Raw genomic sequence first — 6,268 nt, 5'->3', positions numbered from 1 at the left:
GATTGGTAATAATCTGAGACAGATTTAGGGAGTCCCATTGCTTTAGGACTTGGTCAGGTGGTTTAAGCATGTCCCGGTTTAGGTCACCTAGCAGGACACATTCAGACTAAGTGTAAGGGGCCAGGAGAGCTCTTAGAGCAGGTAGGGTACAGGCCGGTGCTGATGGAGAGACAAATCTGCCCGATTCCAGCCTTGCTGAAGCACCCCCAGATCATCACCGATCCTCCACCAAATTTGACAGTGGGTGAGAGACACTGTGGCTTGTAGGCCTCTCCAGGTCTCGCACCCACTGTGAAATTTGGTTGGCGGATCGGTGATGATCTGGGGATGCTTCAGCAAGGCTGGAATCGGAACAGATTTGTCTTTGTGAAGGATGCATGAATCAAGCTGTGTACAAGGTTGTCATGGAAGAAAACGTACTTCCTTCTGCTCTGACAATGTTCCCCAACTCTGATGATTGGTTTTTCCAGCAGGACAATGCTCCATGCCACACAGCCAGGTCAATCAAGGTGTGGATGGAGGACCACCCAATTTCCAGACCTGAACCCCATTGAAAACCTCTGGGATGTGATAAAGAGGAAGATGGATGGTCACAAGCCATCAAACAAAGCCGAGCCGCTTGAATGTTTGCGCCAGGAGTGGAGTCACCCAATATCAATGTGAAAGACTTTGCGGAGAGCATGCCAAGACGCATGAAAGCTGTGATTGAAAATCAGAGTTATTCCACCAAATATTGATTTCTGAACTCTTCCTAAGTTAAAAAATTAGTATTGTGTTGTTTAAAACTGAATATGAACTTATTTTCTTTGCATTATTCGAGGTCTGACAACACTGCATCTTTTTTGTTATTTTGACCAGTGGTCATTTTCTGCAAATAAATGCTCTAAATGACAATATTTTTATTTGGAATTTGGGAGAAATGTTGTCAGTAGTAAAGAATAAAACAAATTTTCATTTTACATAAACACATACAGTTGAAGTTGGAAATGTACATACACCTTAGCCCAATACATTTAAACTCAGTTTTTCACAATTCCTGACATTTAATCTTAGTAGAAATTCCCTGTCATTAGGTTTACAATTACGATCACCACTTTATTTTAAGAATGTGAAATGTCAGAATAATAGTAGAGAATGATTTATTTCAGCTTTTATTTCTTTCATCACATGGGTCAGAAGTTTACATACACTCAATTAGTATTTGGTAGCATTGCCTTTAAATTCTTTAACTTTGGTCAAACGTTTTGGCTAGCCTTCCACAAGCTTCTCACAATAAGTTGGGTGAATTCTGGCCCATTCCTCCTGACAGAGCTGGTGTAACTGAGTCAGGTTTGTAGGCCTCCTTTCTTGCACACACTTTTTCAGTTCTGCCCACAAATTTTCTACAGGATTGAGGTGAGGGCTTTGTGATCGCCAGTCCAATACCTTGACTTTGTAGCCCTTAAGCCATTTTGCCACAACGTTGGAAGTATGCTTGGGGTCATTGTCCATTTGGAACACCCATTTGCGACCAAGCTTTAACTTCCTGACTGATGTCTTGAGATGTTGCTTCAATATATCCACATAATTTTCCTACCTCATGATGCCATCTATTTTGTGAAGTGCACCAGTCCCTCCTGCAGCAAAGCACCCCAACAACATGATACTGCCACTGCAGTGCTTCACGGTTGGGATGTTGTTCTTCGGCTTGCAAGCCTCCCTCTTCTTCCTCCAAACATAACGATGGTCATTATGGCCAAACAGTTCTATTTTTGTTTCATCAGACCAGAGGACATTTCTCCAAAAAGTACGATCTTTGTCCCCATGCAGTTGCAAACCATAGTCTGGCTTTTTTATGGTGGTTTTGGAGCAGTGGCTTCTTCCTGTAAAACGCTCCCTGAAACACTTCAGCGAGCAGGCCTTTCTAATCGACCTGGCCGGGGTATCCTGGAAGGATATTGATCTCATCCCGTCAGTAGAGGATGCCTGGATATTAAAAAAACAAATGCCTTCCTAACCATCCTAAATAAACATGCCCCATTCAAGAAATTTAGAACCAGGAACAGATATAGCCCTTGGTTTTCCCCAGACCTGACTGCCCTTAACCAACACAAAAACATCCTACGGTGTTCTGCATTTGCATCGAACAGCCCCCGTGATATGCGGCTGTTTAGGGACGCTAGAAACCATTATACACAGGCAGTTAGAAAAGCCAAGGCTAGCTTTTTCAAGCAGAAATTTGCTTCCTGCAACACTAACTCAAAAAAGTTCCGGGACACTGTAAAGTCCATGGAGAATAAGAACACCTCCTCCCAGCTGCCCACTGCACTGAAGATAGGAAACACTGTCACCACTGATAAATCCACCATAATTGAGAATTTCAATAAGCATTTTTCTACGGCTGGCCATGCTTTCCAGCTGGCTACTCCTACCCCGGTCAACAGCACTGCACCCCCAACAGCAACTCGCCCAAGCCTTCCCCATTTCTCCTTCTCCCAAATCCGTTCAGCTGATGTTCTGAAAGAGCTGCAAAATCTGAACCCCTACAAATCAGCCGGGCTAGACAATCTGGACCCTTTCTTTCTAAAATGATCTGCCGAAATTGTTGCCACCCCTATTACTAGCCTGTTCAACCTCTCTTTCGTGTCGTCTGAGATTCCCAAAGATTGGAAAGCGGCTGTGGTCATCCCCCTCTTCAAAGGGGGGGACACTCTTGACCCAAACTGCTACAGACCTATATCTATCCTACCATGCCTTTCTAAGGTCTTTGAAAGCCAAGTCAACAAACAGATTACCGACCATTTCAAATCTCACCATACCTTCTCTGCTATGCAATCTGGTTTCAGAGCTGGTCATGGGTGCACCTCAGCCACGCTCAAGGTCCTAAACGATATCTTAACCGCAATCGATAAGAAACATTACTGTGCAGCCATATTCATTGATCTGGCCAAGGCTTTCGACTCTGTCAATCACCACATCCGTATCGGCAGACTCGTGGTTTCTCAAATGATTGCCTCGCCTGGTTCACCAACTACTTCTCTGATAGAGTTCAATGTGTCAAATCGGAGGGTCTGCTGTCCGGACCTCTGGCAGTCTCTATGGGGGGTTCAGGGGGGGTTCAGGGTTCAGTTATTGGACCGACTCTCTTCTCTGTATACATCAATGAGGTCGCTCTTGCTGCTGGTGAGTCTCTGATCCACCTCTACGCAGACGACACCATTCTGTATACTTCTGGCCCTTCTTTGGACACTGTGTTAACAACCCTCCAGGCAAGCTTCAATGCCATACAACTCTCCTTCCGTGGCCTCCAATTGCTCTTACATACAAGTAAAACTAAATGCATGCTTTTCAACCGATCGCTACCTGCACCTACCCGCCTGTCCAACATCACTACTCTGGACGGCTCTGACTTAGAATACGTGGACAACTACAAATACTTAGGTGTCTGGTTAGACTGTAAACTCTCCTTCCAGACCTATATCAAACATCTCCAATCCAAAGTTAAATCTAGAATTGGCTTCCTATTTCGCAACAAAGCATCCTTCACTCATGCTGCCAAACGTACCCTTGTAAAACTGACCATCCTACCAATCCTCGACTTTGGCGATGTCATTTACAAAATAGCCTTCAATACCCTACTCAACAAATTGGATGCAGTCTATCACAGTGCAATCCGTTTTGTCACCAAAGCCCCATATACTACCCACCATTGCGACCTGTACGCTCTCGTTGGCTGGCCCTCGCTTCATACTCGTCACCAAACCCACTGGCTCCATGTCATCTACAAGACCCTGCTAGGTTAAGTCCCCCCTTATCTCAGCTCACTGGTCACCATAGCATCTCCCACCTGTAGCACACGCTCCAGCAGGTATATCTCTCTAGTCACCCCCAAAACCAATTATTTCTTTGGCCGCCTCTCCTTACAGTTCTCTGCTGCCAATGACTGGAGCGAACTACAAAAATCTCTGAAACTGGAAACACTTACCTCCCTCACTAGCTTTAAGCACCAACTGTCAGAGCAGCTCACAGATTACTGCACCTGTACATAGCCCACCTATAATTTAGCCCAAACATCTACCTCTTTCCCTACTGTATTTAATTTATTTATTTATTTTGCTCCTTTGCACCCCATTATTTTTATTTCTACTTTGCACATTCTTCCATTGCACATCTACCATTCCAGTGTTTTACTTGCTATATTGTATTTACTTTGCCACCATGGCCTTTTTTTGCCTTTACCTCCCTTAACTCACCTCATTTGCTCACATCGTATATAGACTTGTTTATACTGTATTATTGACTGTATGTTTGTTTTACTCCATGTGTAACTCTGTGTCGTATGTGTCGAACTGCTTTGCTTTATCTTGGCCAGGTCGCAATTGTAAATGAGAAATAAAGGTGAAATAAAAAAATAAAAAAAAATTGGCTTCATCAATGAGTGCATTGACAACGTTGTCCCCACAGTGACCATGTGTATATATCCCAACCAGAAGCCATGGATTACAGGCAACATCCACACCGAGCTAAAGGCTAGAGCTGCCGCTTTCAAGGAGCGGGACACTATTCTGGACACTTGTAAGAACTCCCGCTAATCTCTCAGACGAACCATCAAACAGGCAAAGCGTCAAGACAGGACGACGATTGAATCCAGGACCTCTATACCAGGCGGTGTCAGAGGAAGACCCTAAAAATTGTCAAAGACTCCAGCCACCCTAGTCATAGACTGTTCTCTCTGCTGCCGCATTGCAAGCGGTACCAGAGTGCCAAGTCTAGGTCCAAAAGGCTTCCAAACAGATTCTACCCCCAAGCCATAAGACTCCTGAACATCTAATCAAATGGCTACCCAGACTATTTGCATTGCCCTTTTACTCTGTTGCTACTCTCTATTTATTTTCTATGCATAGTCACTTTAATAACTCTACCTACATGTACATATTACCTCAATTACCTCAACTAACCGGTGTTTCTGCACATCGACGCTGTACCGGTACCCCCTATATAAAGCCTCACTATTGTTGTTTTACTGCTGCTATTTAATTATTTGTTACTTTTATTTCTTATATTTTTTATATATATATATTTAAACAGCATTGTTGGTTAAGGGCTTGTAAGTAAGCATTTCACTGTTGTATTCTGTGCATGTGACAAATAAAATGTTATTTTATTTGATCACTGGAGCCAAGCTTCCTGCCATCCAGGACCTATATACTAGGCCGTGTCAGAGGAAGGCCCAAAAAATTATCAAAGACTCCAGTCGCCCAAGTCATGGACTGTTCTCTCTGCTACCGCACGGCAAGCGGTACTGGAGCGCCAAGTCTAGGTCCAATTGGCTCCTTAACAGCTTCTACCTCCAAACCATACAACCACACACTTTGTATAACCAACTGCATTGTTGGTTAAGGGCTTGTAAGTAAACATTTCACTGTAAGGTTGTATTCAGTGCAAGTGACAAATTGTTATGGGATTTTTTTATGAATAATGACTAAATTATGTATACATTTAACGAAGAACTATAAGTAAACAGAATACTACTGTGTCACTGTATGATTGTATGAATCTTATTAGAATCATATCACTAAATCTGATCTGTGTCGTTTTAGTCAAGAATTAGAACAAGGACTTTCTGTTCCTTGTTAGAAACGAATGGAGCTATCGTCAGACCGGCTGGAATACTGTGTTTCTTACAGGACATTCTGTCCCCACCCAGGGAGGGGAGAGACCTTGGGCTTGTAGTAGATTGTTAAACAGGTGGCAGACAATGTGAGAAGACTTGTGAACTATATTGCCATCTTATCTGAGAGGAGGGACATTTATGATGAAATGTGAGATATAGACCAATGTACAGGAAATGATAAGGGGAATGTTCCCGTGAATGAACATTTGACTATAGTGGCTGGGCCTTCGCCTGATTCATTTCAACCAGTTTCCTACAAATTCTGAGTTTCAGGCTGAGAGTAATATAATTAAATTGGATTATGTACCTGGAGAACAAAATTATCTTATCACAAATAACATTTGATTTGATTTTGATTTGAAAAAGCTCTGGGCTCTGAAGGAGGCCAGACTCCTGAACTCTGAGAGAAAAGCCACAGAGCAGGATGTGAGCAAGTTATACAATGTGTATACATGAACATGTTAAGTGTTTTGCTAGCTATGAAATAGAGCTTTATGTGTAGACATCGGTAAGGTTACTCAGACCTGTAATGCTCCAAAGCTGTAATGCTGTCATAATCAGCCTGGTATGATCACCCAGAAGATGACTGACCAAATAAAGAACTTGGCTGGGGTG

This window comes from Oncorhynchus masou, chromosome 7 (genome assembly GCF_036934945.1).
Source record: "Oncorhynchus masou masou isolate Uvic2021 chromosome 7, UVic_Omas_1.1, whole genome shotgun sequence".
Classification (NCBI taxonomy): domain Eukaryota; kingdom Metazoa; phylum Chordata; class Actinopteri; order Salmoniformes; family Salmonidae; genus Oncorhynchus; species Oncorhynchus masou.
This window is presented reverse-complemented; position numbering follows the sequence as displayed.